Source organism: Nipponia nippon, unplaced genomic scaffold (assembly GCF_047370975.1).
Source record: "Nipponia nippon isolate SJK-2023a ecotype South Korea unplaced genomic scaffold, ASM4737097v1 scaffold_15, whole genome shotgun sequence".
In the NCBI taxonomy this organism is placed as follows: domain Eukaryota; kingdom Metazoa; phylum Chordata; class Aves; order Pelecaniformes; family Threskiornithidae; genus Nipponia; species Nipponia nippon.
In genome coordinates, this window is record NW_028262331.1 from 10,771,582 (window position 1) to 10,791,371 (window position 19,790).

General features: G+C 39.7%; 1 protein-coding gene across 1 annotated transcript in view; it reads right to left on the minus strand.

The window, feature by feature from the left end:
• Window positions 1-119: 119 nt before the first annotated feature.
• The window catches only part of LYRM9 (LYR motif containing 9), a 63,988-nt gene continuing 44,317 nt past the window's right edge, over window positions 120-19,790 (minus strand). The window contains exons 5-6 of the transcript XR_015703581.1: window positions 268-359; window positions 120-164 (exon numbers count right to left, since the gene is read on the minus strand). The gene's annotated coding sequence lies outside the window, so the exon portion shown is untranslated. The remainder of the gene's footprint in view (window positions 165-267; window positions 360-19,790) is intronic.

The following is a 19,790-nucleotide window of genomic DNA, read 5'->3' on the forward strand; positions in this document are numbered from 1 at the left end:
CTTGCTTGCTTTTCATGTTCTCCACAACAGGGTTCTTTAAATAGCATTTACAATATTACCTGTTACATGCACAAACCTTGCAATCAGCAGAAAGGGGGAGGAAGTTTTCAGAGCAGTGGGACAGCTTGGAAATAGAACAGGAGACTGCTTCCAACACTTTACTCCTAATATGGAAAAAAAAAAATACAGTGTGCCATATAATTACTTCACTTGCGAGCTGCAGTAAGTGAATGGCAAACTGAACACTTAGACACAGTGCTGTCTTACCGTGCTGTTGTGAGACTTTTTCCAAACTTGCTAGGAGATGGTCTTCTCTGACAAAGTTTCTTTCCTTTAATCTCTTCTGCTCTGTATCCTTCCTGTGAGGCAAAAGCATTTTATACTCCAGGACCATGTATGCAAAATAGCAGACTCAGGCTGCACATGGCTAGTGGACAAAAGGGGAATCCCAAAATGTCCTGTCTTTCTCTCAGGAGCAGAGGGGGTGTAGCTGATGTGCTGCTGCCGTATTACATCATGTGTATGACAGGAGGAAGAGAAGCAACTCCTCCTTGATGTTACGAGCATCCCCTCCTTCCTGCAGCGTGCTGTAACCTTGATTTCTGTATGTGCTCAGTAATAAGCGCAGCGTATCGCGTTCAACAGCTTTTGCAACTTGCAGGCAATGTTAAAACAGAACAAAGCAAAAAATCCTGAAAGAACTCTTACAGATTTTATCAGTGGATGGCCCCTCTCTGATACATTGAGCCAGCAGCTGTAGAGAGTAAGCAACTTCAAGAGAAGTTTTACAGAACCGTAGAGCTTTAGGATATGGACCAGTAAAGCATTTAAACAGGCAATTACAACTAAGGACAGGTATTTTAAGTTTAACATAAATATATTATTTCCTTATTTTTGATCACATTTTAAAGGATCTTTCTCAATAGACGATTTGTAGAATTTCTTCCTCTCCAGAGCTCCCTATTTATCTGTTGCTGCCTGTCAGGTTTGTCCCTTTGTGCTTTTCCAACGAACTAGAAAAACTGGAAGGAAACTGCAACTTCCTGAAGTACAACCTATTCACACCACGGTGTATGTGTGAATACCAGGACAGCTAGATGATGAAGATGAGATTACTGAGCCGATTTTCAATTTTAGACGACATGTGGGCATTTACACATTACAAAATCAGATTTCTACCTGCGGTCTGAAAGCCACAAGCAGTCCCGGAGCCAAGGGTGGCATGCACTGCGACGTGCTGCCAGGCAACTGCAGGCTCGGAAACGCTGCGCTATGCCAGTACACTCTCAAGGATTTTGGCCGGAGTTATTTGTTCATTGATATTATGTATGACTATTTTAAAGAAACTGTTTAGAACTGTTCTCAAGTTAAAGACAATTCTTAAATCTGCTGACTAATATAAGTTCAAAATACAGAGATCAAAGGTCTACAGAAATAAGGCATAAGGCTGCAAGAGAAACAAGGAAACGCACATTCTCTTTTCATCTGTCACATTTTTACCGGACAAGCTTGTGCAAGGCATTTTCTTTTTTTCTGTGTCTAGTTTCTCTATTTAAAAATGAACATTAAGTGCTTGTGTAAAGCACTCCTAGAGGTAAACAGAGCTATGTGTACATGTGTTCGTGCATGAATACACCTGCATACATCCCACCCAGGGCTGCTAGAGAGGAATCTCTTGAAAAATAGACCAGAGTTTTCTGTACTTTGAGTATTCACCTGCTTGACTGTATCAAGCCCGTGCTTCTTTGCATTCACTGCTCATGAATGTTCACACTCAGATTTTTTTTTTTTTTACGTGACACCCTTCCTCTCACCGGTATTATCACTTGACTTCTCTTTGTGTAAGATATTCCAGACATCTAATCAGCAGGCAGAAATAATGCATGAGCTGTGTGAGCCAACGCCAATTTCTACCTTGCTTCTGATCCATGACAGCTCTTCCCAAACCACCCAGACAGTTGTAATTGCTTGAGCGTGAATACAACTCTTGTGTATCTCAAGGGTCAAACTGAGGGTGCTTGAACTGAAAGGAAACTTCAGAGTTCAAAGAACAAGGTTACACTCTTCTTCGCATTTGCTGTTATGTCAGGCTTTAAAAATTCTATTTGCATCCTTCCCTTTCTTATTAAATCTGACGCCTCTTTTCTACAGAACATGGGGAATCTTAATGTCTAGTACTGTAAAAAAGAACATATCTTAGTAGAAAGTTAAGTGAATTAAATTATATCCAATGGTTTCTAAGCTTTTATTATTCAGCCTCCTTATTTCCCTGTGCTTGGAGACTGCTGAAAACAAGGAAAGGCTATGTAGGGACTGGATATGAAAAATCAGATTTGGAATGACCAGAAGAGGAGAAACATCTTCTTTCCTCATGAGAATTGTTTAAAGGATTGGCTGAGGTACAGCCATTCAGGGAACTGCTTAATCACTCCAGTTTTTCAAACAGGACCTGCCCTTTTACTCACCAAAATTGATAATAAAACTCCCTCTATATAGTAAGAGCAAGAGAGCACCATGCATTTCTTAGGTGGAGTCAAGAGGATAACTAAACAAGCTCACTGTGCACTCCTCCTACAAATATTCTACCACCGCTTGGAAAATTCCTCCCTCAGAAAACCAATTTTGCACGTATTTCCTACTTTTGCACAGCCACTTCTGCCTCCGCCATATCAAAACGCAAGAACTAGTTGCTTTTCCTGCATTAACTTTGATGAAAGAGGTGCCCTTTCAGAGCAGAACGTTTGACCTATTCAATGGCATTCTGACCACGCTGTCATTTGGAGTTAAATTTTGTTTTGTTTCTGAAAATGTGATGGCCTGTAGCCTCAACAATAAGCTTTCCGCCGTTTCATTCAAATCAAGTCACACTCTTTGTCTGACTGCAATATTCCGCATAAGCTCAAGAAGTTATATTCTTAAAAACATGTAAAAAACAAGCTCTGTTTGTAAGGTTGCTCCTCTGGGATCAGAACAGCTTGAGTCTTCAAAACACTTTTACAGTGAGGCAAAGCTGATGATAACAAGGGCTGATTTTCCTAACCACGTATCCCTAAAGAGATGCTGCTCAATTGTCACGACTTTTAATAAATTACTAGTGATTTTTTCCTAACTCCCTTTTCCTAGCTAATCTAACTATTTGAGATGTCTCCACGATGATCGTTCAGAAATGTTGCATACGACATCACAAGTTCAAAATGTAACACTGCAGGCACCTATAAACACTTGGCATCTTAGAAGATTTGTTAAGACTTCACGTGCTCCTCCTGCGAGAAGGATGAGTACTCTCTCTGTATGTACAAACCGAAGCCTCTGTTCTTTATGCGCTTCCTTTCCCTGCGCTCTGCTTTACCCCATTTGATCAACTTCACTGGCTGAACAGGAAATTTGGTCCTTCAGGTATCAGTACCGCTCAATCATTAAAAAAGGATTGGAAAGGACCCCCACATGGCAACTGGTCCATCTCCCTGCCCCATCAGCAAGATCAGCTGTAGCTAAGGTATTTTTGAACCACCAGAAAACAATTACAAGTGAGTACGAGGGGCAGGATTCACAGCAAAAAAGCTGCCTGGTAACCCGAGATGAGACACCAGGTTAAGATAATCACTCACAATGGAGTCAGATTGCAAAAGACCATTTAAATCATGGAAACGGACTCAGGCTTTTCAGTAAAACGCTTACTACTTCTTCCACATTTGACCATTTTGTGGTACAAATAACACCTCATTTGCTCCATTATGAACATTCATTCACTTTCTGTTCCTTTTCTGGGCTGAAGTGCCATTTTCTCTGCTAGCTATGAGACTTCATTCACATTTTCCAGCTTGCTATCACATAACTGCAGAAGAGACATCATTTCCCTTGCAACACTTTAGTGTGTATTACGTAATTAAAAAGTTATTTTATGACAAGTATTGTCTCTTTGTTTGTGCTGTATCCAATACCCGGTACGATGGGCCCTGAGCCACAGGAAAGCCTCTCTGTACTTTTTCCCTCAGAGGTAAATAAATACATAAATAATGACAATGGTGAGGGTTTGTGTCACAGACTGGGTGCCAGACCAGCCTGGGATAGCACCTACAAGTTTCTGTTTGCTAGCAACTTTGCACTTCTCATCCAAAAATGTTATCTGCAAAAAAAATATTTTTAGTTCCGAAATTCCTACACTAAATACCAAATGTACCAGAAATGGAAGAGAAAGCCTGTGATACATGGGTTGCAAGGAATCCAGGAGTTGTACGATTAGAACTTTTTAAAGGTTATAGGTGACCTGCTTCTGTTGGTCTTATTTTTCAGTGCTTGCTAATCTCATACGGGCATGTTTCAGAGTCGTCATCCTTAAAGCCTTTCTGAGTGGAGTATGGTGAAGACGCTCTGTACTAAAGGATGGCGATAGAGATAGTGACAACTGCATATGCATGTCACGCTTGGAGAATTACATAATAATACAGACGAGAAATTTCCAGTTTCTCACCCTCTACTTCTTTAAATGCCTAATGGAGACAAGAAAAATGAAACTGGTAACTTCTAGAAAAATGCAGGACTTCAACTTTATCAGTTTGCCTCATTTAATTTAGAAGGTGAAAAAAAAAAAGTAATAATTCTAAGGACACGTTCTTTCCTTATGACATTCCACTCAAACACAAAAAAAGCTGGTCCATGGAAGCCAACTCCCAGGCACGGTATGTCTTAAAACGAAGATTCACACAATGAAACAACAGAGCTTCTCACCAATTCTTCCTGCCTTTATGCTCTGGAACCTCAATAGATTCACTGTCTTTATTGGAAGCTTCTGGTAGTTTCTGACAAAGAAAGATATGATTAATAACACTAATAACTACTGTTAAAAAACATGTTCCCAAATATCCCCTCATATTGACTACTTAATCATCATCTTTTACACTGGTTTGGCTTTTCGTTTCCCAAAGAAAATTCGTTTGGTTTGAATATTCCCTCAAACTTTGCAAGATGGCAGAACTGTTTCTTTGGTTTAGTGTTTTGACTGCTTACTGTACCTTTAAGGATTTTACTGTATTTACCATTAACTGTAGCATCTTCTTCACTGGCTTCTTCATTATTTTGAAATGTTCTTTATAAAGTGGGGATAACAACTTTCTATCAAAAGCAAAATAAAAGACTCGGGTCTAGGCACTTTAAAATATGCAAATATAAGTAGAATCCCAAATCCACTGTCCGGAGTCCTTTTTAGTTTCTGCAGATTTAAGGTATATTAGAAGGAGCTGTTCAGGGTGGAGAGTGTAATGTTTCATTTGCGATCTCCTGATCTAGGCAGTGTAAGATTGCATGCCAAATGATGACAGGGCAGAGTGGAAAGTTTCACGATGTGCAGATCTGAGGGCGAAAATGAAAGCTAAAGAGAGTGTTAAATTTACGGTGCTGTGCCAGTAAACCCATCCCTTCCTGTCTGCTAGTTGTAAGAGGTAGGCCAAATTCAGAAACGCAGTAATAACAAAATCCCCTCATCAGCCACCCTTTTCAAAATTCCCATGTGCGTGTATTACAAACTTCAATGAGGAAGTGAAGGAGGGACAAAGCAATCAGACGACCAATAACCAGATTTATTTGTGCCTGGAGGCACGTTGTCTCGAGCAGAAGTGACTTCCGAAACGTACTGACTCACTCGCGGGATGCTCAGCCCCAGCTGCAGCAGTAAAGGCCAGCTACTAGCAGACTAAAGCAAAAATGTAAAACAGCAATTGGCAGTTGACTGGGCATAAAACCCAGCGTCCTGCTGTGGCTGTGTGCTGGGCTGCACGCATGCTGGGCTGCGTGCCCTACGCTCCTTCACATAACTTCATTTTATTTAGCCTATTAAAGCTGGCATGTGGATAGGGAAAAATGCATATTACAGTATTTGTAATCTCTGGTCCTGCAATTCACACTTGTCACTGCTGAACGTAAAGAAAAATGACATTAAAATTACCACATGCAAAAAGATTTTTTTGCTTGAGAAATAACAGTGAACTACAGAATTGCAAATGTGTTCTCATTTAGTAAAAGCACGGTCTGAGGAAGAAATTCCAGTCTAAGTAACAGAGCACCGGTTGATGTCACTAGGATTCAGAATTTCTAATCAAGGTCAGATAATACAAGAGATTTAAATACTGGCTTTCAAAAAACAACCCATAAATTTCTGGGCTGAAACAAAGAACGGAATATTGAAGTACAAAAGTAACTTAAGTTCTGAAAGTTAAAAACACCTGAAACAAAAGGGAACAGAAGCTAAAATTCAGCCTAAGAAATCATGAGGACTATTTTTATATGGTAGAACTACATTTTGCATTTCTGTGCTGGTTTTCATCCAAAGATATTAAAATATTGTTAAAACACACACAAAATTTTGATCTCACAGCACAGTCCCTAACCACAACGAGAAGGAACATACAGCCAATTGTATTATTTCTCATGGGAATATGCTATAAATACCATTAAAACCATGCACTTCCATAGAAACTGCTCCAACAACTGTGAAGGTGAATAGAGAACGACACAGTTCTGGAGGTTGATTTAGCCACTCTATAAAATTCTTGAGCAGGGTTGTAAGTCCCTGTTACCATGGAAGGTGGATCACGTTCTTCAGTTTAACAGGACTTGAAAACTTGAAAACACACCAAATAAATGTTTAAAGTCAGTCTGGGCAATGATGAGGGCTCTTAATCCGGTGTTCCATCACCGATTTCTGAAGTGTGGGTTTTTTTTTTTTTTCTTACCTTTTACATAATTTTCTCCTAAATGACTGATTTCACGTTTACATTAGACTCAGCGTAATTACAAAATATAGTCCACGCTTCGCATGCAATATGAACAGAGACTCTTTCTTCAGAGTTTAATAATAACCTTTTTTAGAGCTCATTAAGTCTATTGGGAAGTCCACCAAAATCCCCCGAGCCTGAAGTTTGTACATAATGCATTCTATTTCTGCCATATTCTGTTTTGGAAGCACATAGGCATAACATTAAAATAATGAAAAATCACACTTTTGCTTAACACTAAAACAGGTAACATACACTCAAGATAACCTTAGATGCAAATAGAAGCAACAGTGCTCAATCCTGGATTAAGGAAGTAGGAAGTTAAATCATTGGACAATTATTAATGATCTCACCTGTATCAGGAAATAATCAGAAAACATGCTTTCAAGTCCCTTTTTTTTTTTTCCTCACAGCATAATATTTTCATTATCATTCCCTTGGTTACTGTAGGCTCACTGTGAGCGTAGGCAATGATTCACAGTGATTTCTTTTTCTCTTTCTTTTGAGGACTGCTGAGGTCTTGAACTCTGGAGCTCTGACCAACTGGAAAGTGTGTTTTCTCTGCTAAGGCATCACTAATCCTCCTGTCAGCCTTTCCCACAAATCCTCTGATGTGTACAACTGTAAAATTTTCCTTGTCCTCCTGTACAGGACCCAGAGACTATGCTTCTCATTCTTCTCAATTTCTCTCACCCTATTTATCGCCATATTTGAGTGCCTTCCTGACTGGCACGTTAATACTGTGTGCTGCTGTGCACATTTTGAAAAGATACTGACCATCGTTTCTTTGACTTGAGTCAACGGAAATCAGTCTTAGGCACAAGTTCAGACGTTGGTTGAATTTCACTCCCAAAGCAAGTGTTTGCATTGGCTGTAGTACTGCATCCCAGCCTGAAAATTCTGGCTCTGAAGAACATGGACCAATTGTGATATCCAGAGAAGGATGGATCATGACCCAGCTCTGTGTTTCCTCACTGTGGGACAGTCATGAAGCTGAATTTGAAGGGGACAAAATCAGGAGAAAATAAGAGCATACTCATAAAACATTTTTGTCTTCTGAAAGTGTATGGCTTCCTCACGTATGCCACTAACCTATGTGCTTTCTTTATGAAGCAATTGTGAGACATTTTCCTTCCATAAGTCTGTGACGTTGGTTGGCTGAAAAATGCTAAGATGAATTCACAGGACATTACTCACTATTATCGACACAGAGGCACCCTCCTGCTGAACTTTTACAGTGTTTGCAGCAGTTGCAATGCTGGAGCATTGCGAAAGAATCATTGGGCGTCTTGGTCATTTGCTCCAAAAATCTTAAAATGGCTCCACTAAACAGTCCACATCAAATAAAAAGAAACTATGTGGAGCTACCTGATCTGCATATCTACCATGCCTTTCCTTCTATCAAGCCATACTTCTACTCAAATCTCTGCAATTTTTCTCTCCCTAATTGATTTCTTCTAAACGACCAACAGGGAACTTTTCTCAAAGACTGCCTAATATTTCTATGTCAATACTGTCCCAGCTTGCTTATCTATTTGATAAGAAAAGGGATTAAATGCATGGGTAGATCAAGAAGGAAACAGCCACAGGAACATTTCCCACATCTAGAGATGCTAAATCTCATTCTGCTGACCACATTACTGATCAACCTTTTGTACCTACCCTGACTGTGATTTAGCACTATTGCTAAGCCCACAGATAAGCCTTCTCTAACGAAGCAATAGTCTGGAAAATGTCAGATCTGGAAATAGATGTCTGAAACCAGCTCTACACAGCCTCATTTTTTAGTAGTCAACAATCCATCCTCACACATTGCTTGTGCAATGCAAAGCACTCCTTTTTGTAACCACGCGTACTTCTTTGGGTCAACCTGGTTTGACAGACTTAAATTTATCAGAAGCATTTTAAAAATGTCTTCGTTTTTGTGACAGTCTACCATGAACCGTGATATAGCCTCCACACAAAGCCTGGCAGAGAGAGGCATTCATTACACAAGTATCTCAAATATGTGACTTGTACGACACCAAAAAAAAAAAAAAAAAGAAAAATCCTCATCTATTCTACCACTTTCTGGAATGGAAGATTTCCTTTGATTCTCTGGGTCCAGATATACTTACCAATATCTACTACTAAGACCCAGTGTGAAAAAATTGATAGAAACTGGTATATTTGGTTTTGGAAAAGGAGATGGGGGTGGTTTATATGGCTTCTAAATTTAAATTTTTTAGTCCATGTGGAATCTGTCCTTTTGTTCCTAATTAGAATTAGTAGTGAAGCCTTCCTGCCTCAGCCCCTCAGTAAATAAAAAGCGTTCCTTCCCGCTACTACCTGCAACAGAAGTACGCCTAATTAATGAGTTTGTTTCCCTCACATCAGTCTCTCACCTGCTAAATACAGTACATGAGATCTGCTAGAAAGGGAAAATAATTTGCAATCCCTAACTACAAGATTTCTCTGTCCATTCCTTTGTTTTTTATTGAAACATACAGCACTATTGAAACAATTTCAATAAAACTCACATGCTTATCTTTATTGCTGACCCATAAGTCTCTAACTTTTCCTTTATACCAGCCTTTACCTACTCAAGTTTTCTTTCTGCATGCTCAAGTGTCAAATTCTGGTCAGCATAGCTTAGCCTACACAAAATCACGGTATGTTCAGCTGCTTTCCATTGCTTCCTGGACAGAGAAAGGTGTTTTCTCAGGCAATTTTATGGCTCTGCTTTATCTTTGCCAGTCTTTTTACTGCTTATGTAAAATATAATTTAATGACTTCTTGCAAAGCACGATAGTTAGGCCTGCACGACTTTCAACGTCTGCGAAAACTACATCACGTTTTCAAAACCTGCAGTGGAAGTACCTTCCCTCAGTTAACGTTAGGAAAAAAAGCTAGTGCCTGAGGGTTTGGGGTAATGAGCTTACAACTCCTTTACTAGCAACTCTCTGTGTTCCCCTACTAAAAAAGACAATTTCCATGGCACATTCTTCAGAGTATTTTTAGTCGGTTTTCATTGATTTTGAGATGCAAGTCCAGCTTAATACTTACACACTGAAATACAGACAACTTACCCCATTAGTCTCTGTTGAGTATACCAGAAAGCAAGCTTCTGCCGATCTGCTGCCAGTTCCAACTCATGGAGTAAATCTTTGGACTAATTTACGAAATTTTGTCTTTTATCACAAATCTAAATAAAGACTTTAGTCTGAACGTATCTTCTCACTACACCTTCTGTGGTTTTTCTCATTTGTTTGTTGATCATCCAATGATTATATGAATTGGAGAAACATTCATCCTAAACTGTCAGTCAGCAGGAGGCAAGCAGTCTTTGACTTGCAAACTCCTGTTCAGGCAGCGCTGTTAAAATACGATGCTCGCTTGTGTCCTCGATGCTTTGTCTCTTTGTTACATACAAAAGGTACGTTTTAGGAGTATGTTCACACGTATTCTGACTAAGTCTCCACTACTGAATAAAACAACTATTTCCTCATTTGAAAGTGCCTAGTGAGCAAAACCAACACACAGGTGAACTTTAGGCAGTTGCTGAAGTATGGTGTACTGAATAGCACTGGGATTTATGGAAAATTCCTCAAACAACTCCCATAACTGAAAGAAGGTCAGTAAAGGAACTTATATCATACATAGGCTTACAGGAGAATGCAGGTTGGAAGGGACCTCAGCATTTCATCTAGTCCAACCTCCTGCTCAAAGCAGGGGCAGCTATGAGGTCAGGCCAGGTCGCTCAGGGCTTGATCCAGGCTGGTCTTGAAAACTTCCAAGGAAGCAGACTGCACAACACATCTGTGCAGCCTACTCTACTGCTAGACTGTCCTCACGGGGAAAACGTTTCTCCTTATACCCAGTCCAGACTTCTCATTTCAGCTTCTGCCCATTGCTTCTCATCTTCCCACTATGCACCACTGTGAAGAGCCTGGCTCCATCTCCTTAATGACCTCCTTAAAGTCACTGGAAGGCTGCGATTAGGTCCCCTGGGTCTTCTCCAGGCTGAACAAGCCCGGTTCCTTCAGCCTCTTCTCATGAGACATGTGACCCAGCCCCGATCATGGTGGCCCTCCACTGAACTCGCTCTTCTTGTACTGGAGGCCCAAACTGGACACAGTATTCTAGCAGTAAAAGATTGTCCTGGTTTCAGCTGGGATAGAGTTAATTTTCTTCCTAGTAGCCGGTATAGTGCTGTGTTTTGGATTTAGGACGAGAACAATGTTGTTAACACCCTGATGTTTTAGTTGTGGTGTTTAGCTCCCTGCCCGGTTAAACCACAACAAAGATGCAGATATTCTAATCGCGCCACTTGTCCTACCTCGCTCTTTCTATAAGAGTTCCAGGCTAGGGACGTAGTATTTAGCTTGTTTTTCATTTGGCGAGAAAACATACTGCTTATTTACACAACCCTTGGCCACACTGACGGAGAAGATAGCCTTTGAAGCTGCATTTGGAAGGGGGAACATCACTTAGGAGTTTGAAAAGTCACTTATTAAAACCAAAAAAGAATAGAGATGTGGAAGAGTGTGTGTTGATATATAGTAAGGCCAGATTCTAGAAAGTGATGGATGGCTTTATGAAGTGGGTTAAGTCATAGGGTTTAAGCTATAATAAGCAGTCCTAGTACAGACATCAAAGGACTGTTACAGATTAATTAGCAGGTGCTATTATTATCCATAACAATTTTTGTTATGGATAAGATGCAAAATAATCACTCAATGCAGTCTAAATGCTTCATCTAACTATTGCAGCGAGGGGGTATTTGGACCACAGCCACCAAAGCAAAAGCAGCTGATGCAGACTGTGCGCTTCACTGCTAAGTGACAGAAATAGTAAGATTTTTGGTCAAAAGCACATTCTTGCCCATCTTGTTTTTACGATGAGTCATTTTGGCTTAGTCACCCGGGACCTGGCAGAAGGGAATGTAAATGGGAATTTTCTGTGACTTTACAACACTGTCTGTAAGGTTAAAGCAGCTCAAGATAGCTCTCTGACCAGCATAAGCTGAAAACCACTATGTTATTTCCTTCTCCCTTCTCACGTACCAGCTTCTAAGATTTAATTACAACCTGAGAACCCTCCAGAAGAACACACTGTTCATCTTCCTAGCAGGGCTTTCAGGGATATTTCCTGTATTCCACGAAGTGTCAAACCCCTCATCCAACGTAACGTCTCTGATCCTGATTTCCTCCCATGTTTTTGCTTTTGAAATCCCATTTCTTTTCAACAGAAGAGCAAAGCTGCACGTATGACAGATGACTGGCATCCTGAAATGACTTCCCAGTGATAAGAAGTAGATAAAAGTTAACAATGCCTTGATTTGGTAGAATGACTGTATCAAGAAAGATGACTTCTCAAGTACGTAGTGACATATCCACAGTTTCTGCCCTCACATTGTCTGATAGCTCTGGATAAGGAACTAAAAAAAATGGTAGCTCATGCTGCTTTTTGCACATTTTTGTAATAAGTTCCTCATCTCACAACAGTTCCTACCCAGTTAGATGATCATTTTGCAAAAAACACACCACCCCATCTCTGATTAATTAGCAGAAGTGAATGCACCATGGAGAATGACTGATCATTTTCATCAGAGAGGTATTCCAGGTCAGTGTTGATACACACAAATGAACTGTGGATCAGCAATCCATCAACTGATTTTTAAAGAGACTGAAGGTTTTAATATTGATAAAGTTGAAAATGAGAAAAAGAAGATGTAGTTCTTCACAGAAGACAGCAGCATGACTTTTAATGTTTACTTTTCCAAAAGAGCATGTGAGCATGGGAAATGAAAGCAACTAATTAGTGACCAAAGAAACTTCAGAATCCTCTTTATGCCTTCCCCTTATTTAGCAGTTGTAACTAGGAGTAATGCCTTTGCTTCCAGTCTCCAAGCTGACTTGCTGAAGGCCAATACATCCTCAATATCAGACCTGTCTGTTGAATTTAGCCCATCTGCACCACTGCAGAGACTATGATTGTAAAACTGGATAAACAAAACTCTTTCACTTTTAATTCTGGTAAACATGATTAAGCACAGTACGTTTCTCTAAGTATTCAAGTTAGCGAAAATGGGTGTAAGATGGTGAACGCTCACTGAAGTACACAGGAGTCTTTCCCTTTGATTTCAGTGGCTTTGGCTCAGAACCCATGAACAGCATGAAAAGTAAACATCCTGATAAGCACTTATCTAGAATGCCTTTGTTCTTATAGACCAAGACAGAATTTGATTGAGCATAAAGGCAAGATTTAGGTCTCCCAGCTTTTCTTCTAACAGACGGTCCCTATGAAATCCAGAGGTTCTCAGAGCGTTCTAGAGTTCTACAGAACAAAGTTACATAATTATGAGCTGTGATTTCTTTCAGATACTTATAAAATTGAAAACACATTCTAAATAGTAAATAAAAAATCCCACACACATACAGTACAATAAAGCCAGCTGATTACAGGGTCATTATGGTAGCCAATCTGTTCCTTTCAAAGCATCTTTGTTAGATGAAAGAGTTTACAGTTCCGTTCCTCTCTCAACCAGACATGGACTTCATTCAAGTTACTTTTCATGCTAAATACCACTCATATTGTGTACATTCTTTGTATTATTACATTAGCTATAAAACCTGCACCTTTGGTTATGAACTAACTTTGAGGATAATGGGTGGTCAGGAGGTGGGGGTCGGTCTCTTCTCCCCAGTAACAAGCGATGGGACGAGAGGAAACGGCCTCAAGCTGCGCCAGGGCAGGTTTAGGTTGGATATTGGGAAAAATTTCTTCACGGAAAGGGCTGTCAGGCCCTGGCCCAGGCTGCCCAGGGCAGGGGCTGAGTCCCCATCCCTGGGGGGATTTAAAAGCCGGGCGGATGTGGTGCTTAGGGCCATGGTTTAGTGGTGGGCTTGGCAGTGCTGGGTTAACGGTTGGACTTGATGATCTTAAAGGTCTTTTCCAACCTAAACGATTCTACGATTCTATAATGAACAACTTATAGAGGGCAGCGATTGGGTCTCCATCTCTGAAGTTTCGTAACACACACTGGAAGCCTTTTCACTGCATTTAATCAATTAGAAATTACCAGACTTGGTATAGTGTAACTGTGAAACCCTATAGGCTGTATTATGTCATTTGGGAGCAGAATTTGGAGATATCTATATTTTTAAACTGTGCTTCTGAAATAATTGTAAAGCGATCAGTACCATTTTAGTACCTTCCTAATTCAGAGTTGTGCTAGTAGGAGAATAACCATTTTACTGCTACTGGCCAACAGAGTCCCAACCAGTCAGAGAGGTGCTCTGTGCACTGAAATCATCAGGCTAAAGGAGGATGGCGAACACAACACTGGGAGCGGGAGTGAATGAGTATGAAAGATAATCAGGTATGTTAAGAGTGCTCACTGGTTCTTAAAAAAGCCCAAACAGTATTGAGATCCACTATACTGTGTTGTTTACTCGTCTTGCCCATGACAACCCAGTTGTTAATCGCAGTTACAAGTATGCATCGCTACATAGACAGTGAACCACAGAGCCTTCCATGTAATCCAAATGGACAAGACGGAATATGAAATAGCAGTTCAGAGAAGTGATCTTATTTTCCTGAAGTTATATGGCAACACAGTGAAATATGCAAGACTATCACCAAGTATAATTTTTAAGGTCTGGCAAGTTTAGCACCTAAAAAGCAATCTGACAATTACTTTTGAAAATCTTGGCCATAAAGATGCAACCTAGTCTATGAGATACTTCCAGCTAGGAGAGGACAAACTCTACAGAGCTCTTTGGGGAGAGAAGGACCAAGACTCAACAGGCATCTACATTCTGTACTGCAAACTGCAGTTAAACACACCCTTTTGTGAACTCTAAAAAGAGGAGGAAAAAACAGAAAATAAAAGAGAAAGTAGTTGCAGTTGCACAATCATGGAAAATGAAATACTCTATTTTTAGGCATGAAAAATCACTCCTCAGATTGGTGAGTACCAGGGAGGCGTCTCCAGCAAATACAACCTTTGCATGTGTCTGCCATCGTGATGTAATATTTTCCAGACTACTAACCTCTGTCTGAGATTTGTTTTGAAACACAGAGTTTTCCTTGTTCCTTGTTTCATACCATCTGAGGTACAGCTGACTTTCTGTAGATGAAATAACGACTGAGAAAATGAAAGTAAGACTAAGAAAATCCCAGATCCTGTACAATGTTATCTAATATAGAATGTGAGTCAACCTAATCAGTTGCAAGAATTTATTGTCAATTTTCTATCTTTTAAAATCCATTCTGTAGAATGGCAGGAAATATTAGTCAAAACACCACCATTTTTAAACTTCTTTCAAGAAGGATACCAAAGACTGTGCAAAAAATAAGTTGTAATAATAAAAAGACAGAAAGCGCACTAGTTTATAAACAGATGAAGCTGAACGCCAGCAGAAGAAAGCACACAGGTAATGAGGCAGTTCAGTCTAATGTTGTGGGGTGGCAGCTGAAAGAGAATATTTTAGATGAGGTAGTGAAGTACCCAAACAAAGCTGCCTCAGAAAAATTAATTAAAAAAAAAAAATCAAGTTAATTCTTTTCAAAATGGATTAATGCAGAACATGAAGGCAGATTCTTCTGAGGGAAAAGGCATCCAGGTTGATAGTTACAGAATAGGGACGTTAACTTCTTAGGCCTCTCAGTTCATAGGTAAGGACAATAAACAGCAGTTCCAGAACTGTCCTCTTCATAATCTACTAGCTTACTTAGGTGTGCAGGATTACTCCCTTAAGTGTGCAATGTCAGGGACCTGACTAATGATGAACACGAACCTTGTTAAGCTCTCAGCTGCAAGGGACAGATGCCTCTGCTTCTGAACTTCTAAAAACTATCTTAAATATCACACTCAATTATGAGGAAAACAGAAAATATTCTTCAAAGAACAGGTTTTTTTTAAAAGTTAATGCATCTGCCCTGATTAATCACAAGCTGAAAAGAGTACTTGATGACTAGTGTATACTTCAGTTAACACTATTTCATAAAACCTGGCTTGACAGAAGTATAAGATAAATTAATCAAATAATACAAAAGCTGAAAGATGCGCCAGCTGGCTTGTGCCCAAGAAGCAATACACTGCCTCGGAACAGTAGGAAAGACTGCAGTAAAGCAATGAGCAAGTGGGCAGCGCAGCACAGGGTCAAGGCATTTTCACCTGTTACTGACTTGCTTTAGAACACGGTTCTTGACAAAGAGACCACTCACACATTTCAAATAAACATATGCTATTCTGGATGACACTGAAGGACACAACATTGCACAGCATAAAGCGCCAAAAATTCGTTCTTAGAGTTTAGGGTCAAGGACTCTCATAATGAACGAATATGACGATACTGAATGTCTAAGACTCACAGCCGCTGTGCTGCCTGTTCAGTTTGCATCTTATCAGAGCTTTATACGAAGGCGCAATTTGTAGTGCCGAGTTTCCCTTAAGAAAAGATCACAGTGAATATTATTTGTTTCTCTCAGAAATAGTGGGTATACTTGTTCTTTATAGTAACGCAGTAAACATCACTTCCTTACGACATCTGAAAATGAGCCAAACACCATAGAAGAGATGTTTTTGTTTAGCATCATATTCTTAAGCTCACATGTCACTAAACACAAAGCGATGCCTGTGACATAACGAACCAAGTGAAAAAGAGTTTACAAAGCGCTAAAGCTAAAGAATGATTTAAAGAATATTCAATTATTGACAAATGGTGCTAAGCAAAGCTTGGCTTGGGATGGAAGTATTCTGTTCATCAGTGCTCACAGGGCTCAAATGACTTTCAGTGGCAGGAGTGAACTGAAATCAGTAACACCTCTGACATAAGAATGTGATCAGAAATACATACATCTCTTTAATCACGTGAAGTGCAGAATACTATCCTATATTTTAGATAAACCACACATTTACAGTCTTTTCCATACTAAAACCTGATATCAACCAATTTTAAAAAAAAAAAAAAAAAAAAAGGAAAAATTTTCACTACGCGGAAAGCTTCTACGTGAGGCTCCAAGGCTGGTGACAACAAAAGCAGACCCTTTAACATTTCTCTGTGGGCTTACGAGCAAGAACCTGTACATTAAACAAAACACATGAACTAACCCACCAGTAAATTGCCATTGTTCCAGTCCTTCTAGATACATCCCTTCCATATTTGTAATGTACAGATTATTTCCACACAATTTCAGCTTTAGGTTGCTGAACCTAACCTATATATATATATAAAGTACAGTACCAAATTCGGTTCTGTCCTTAGACTGAATGTTGATAAGTCTATAACCTGGAGCTAATGACTAAGAACTTTTTCCTCATTTTCCTTAGCTAAAATGTGATCTGAGCAATCTGTTTCTCCGTACTTCAAGAATTAAAAGCATGGTCTCAACCTACTAAACGGAAGCTTCCCAACTGTCTTTTCCTTGTTCTAATGTTTGTCTTCCACAACAAGCCTCCTGTGAAAACCTCTTCTACCTTAACTGTCAGAGCTGTCTGTACACAACCTTTGAACAGTTAATACCACTCAACTCCTCTAATTGTAGAGGAATAGTTAGGAGAAGTTATTGACCCAAGGTGGTACAGTCATCAGCTGCCAATCTGTTGTTTCCAGAATGTAGTTATTACACTTGTGTAAACACAGTGAAAACCCTCAGGCTCGTGAATGGCCAGGTGATACTATTTCACACTGAACCTCATGCTGGTAACTGAATGCTTACAGTAGGAGTGCTTATCAGTGGGCCAACAAAAACTGGGGCTTTCACATGATAGGCCCTTAATCATTCAATTATTGCATAGACCTATCAACAGTCCATTACTTACCAGAACTGGCATGATATACAAGTAGAGACACGGGTTCCTCATTTCAGTAAAAAGAAACTAAACCCTATGAATAGAATAGGCTTGTCCCTTTTTACTGACATTATCCTTTGTTGTGTCAACAGTTTAATAAGCACTGTGAGCTTTTTTCTTTTAAACCTTGCAATAGTAATTCCAGTATACAACACAGTCTTTTAACCCCTATTACTTAATTTGCACCCAACATCTTTATTTTCAGACATTCTGATTGACTGAATATGGACACAGAGATGCACCAGCCTATTTGGTGTTGATATTTTCTTTGCACCTGCCATCAGAGAACCATGGAGGGGTCTGACCAACGAAGCGTTCCCCTGTGAGCAGCAGGAATAAAGCTATGCCTGCGACTGTGTAAGTCTTTCCTGCAGCGGGCCCTGTTAGAGGCCCTGGCAGCTAATCATTAGCACAGTGGCATTAACAGCAAATGAAGACATTGGTGGAACAGAGAACAGTTCTTCAGTCTCAGCAAGGCTGGGTGGCAGAGTTGCTCAAACAAAGGTGATCCTGGATACTAAAGAAGAGAGCTCAACTCACCGTATAAACTCTCAGGTCAGACAGGTTAGCGAGTGGTAAATTAGGGCAACTCCAGGATTAAATGAATTCTGAGTAGAAGTTTTCTGGATAATAATTTTGGTTGAAGGTATTGAAGCTCTGCCTAAATCCCTTTTCAGAGTTCAGGTTCTCATCTACCTCTAGGCTAATGTAAGATCTTTGGTCTCAAATTATGTTGCTGAAGAACAGAATTTGTATAACATCTTGATGTCCTGGTTTCAGCTGGGATAGCGTTGATTTTTCTTCCTAGTAGCTGCTATAGTGCTGTGTTTTGGATTTACTCAAAAACATAAAAGCCTCAGCTATGCAGCGGAACGACTCTTCAGCCCAGTCATTAGAGAAACATGTCTGTCTTGGACATTGGGGTTAGTTTCACTATTACAAGGAAGTAGATAGTTGTTTGTACTGTGTCTCCCCACCACCAAGAAAATTATTTGTTCCATAACAAATAAAGTTACCACAGAATCATAGATAAAGATCATCTGGTTCCACCCCCTGCCGCCATGGGCAGAAACACCTTCCACTAGACCAGACCTTCACATTATATTTCCTTACCGTTAACAGGTTTGTTATTTTGAAAACCAGATTACGTTTGTATGAGAAAAAAAAAAAAAAAAAAGAAAAAAGACTCTGACATCTCATCATGCCCCACAACTGAATCACTAATGTGAAAATATTTATTTATGGTGTCTCCTGCCTCAGCAACCATGTTCCCACTCTGCACCCTACTAAGAACTGCATGCTCTACCAGTTTCCAAAGACTAAAATTCACAGATCCTGCTCCTACCAGTTACATCCATCATACCTTTGGTCTGATCTTCCCATATGCTCAGCTGCACCTCAGACATTTGGAGCTACAAGCATGCCGCGGTTGCACCTTCCAGCTCCTTGGTGCTTTCTCTCTTGAACTATCCAGAAATTAAATAACAGGCATATAAGAATGATTTAGACACATGCAATTATCCTATTTAGTAACTGAACAAAATATTCTGTCTCACACTACATCACGCAAGACAATTAAAGCACTAGAGGGCTGTTGAGCACACTACATTTAGAGTTCAGGACACCAGAATGTTTCCATATGCTGTTAATCCTACTGAATCTTATAATTTTCAGTAACGCACCGATACAAAGCTCAGTGCATCTCCATACTACAGACCAAATATATACAATAGTATTGGAGTACAGCATGGGTCATCTTTTTGCTGTTCTTGATAAAAAATAGCACATTCAGATATCTTCTATCAAATCTACATGATCTTTTTTATTACAGCATTCAGTTTCATACTGGATATTCCTTGTCAACTGCCAGGGTTGAAGTTTTCTATGCTCTACCTTGCATCAAATTATTTTGAAAGTTTAAACCAGAATGGTTGCACTTGCAAAAAAAAGTATTTAAGTAGAAAGACAAGTGGTTTTCCTCACATAAAGAAAAACTTACACCCACTCTGTTGAGAAACTGTATTACCTTCATGCTTTATTATCTGAAATTAAGCAGAAGGATGGCCCCAGCATAATACCCGAGTATCTTCTGATGCACCTGTCAGAAAAGGATTTGAGGAAGAGAAAGAAGTGGGGTAGAGAAATAAGATGAGAGAGAACAGAATCCAGGAATATGCAGA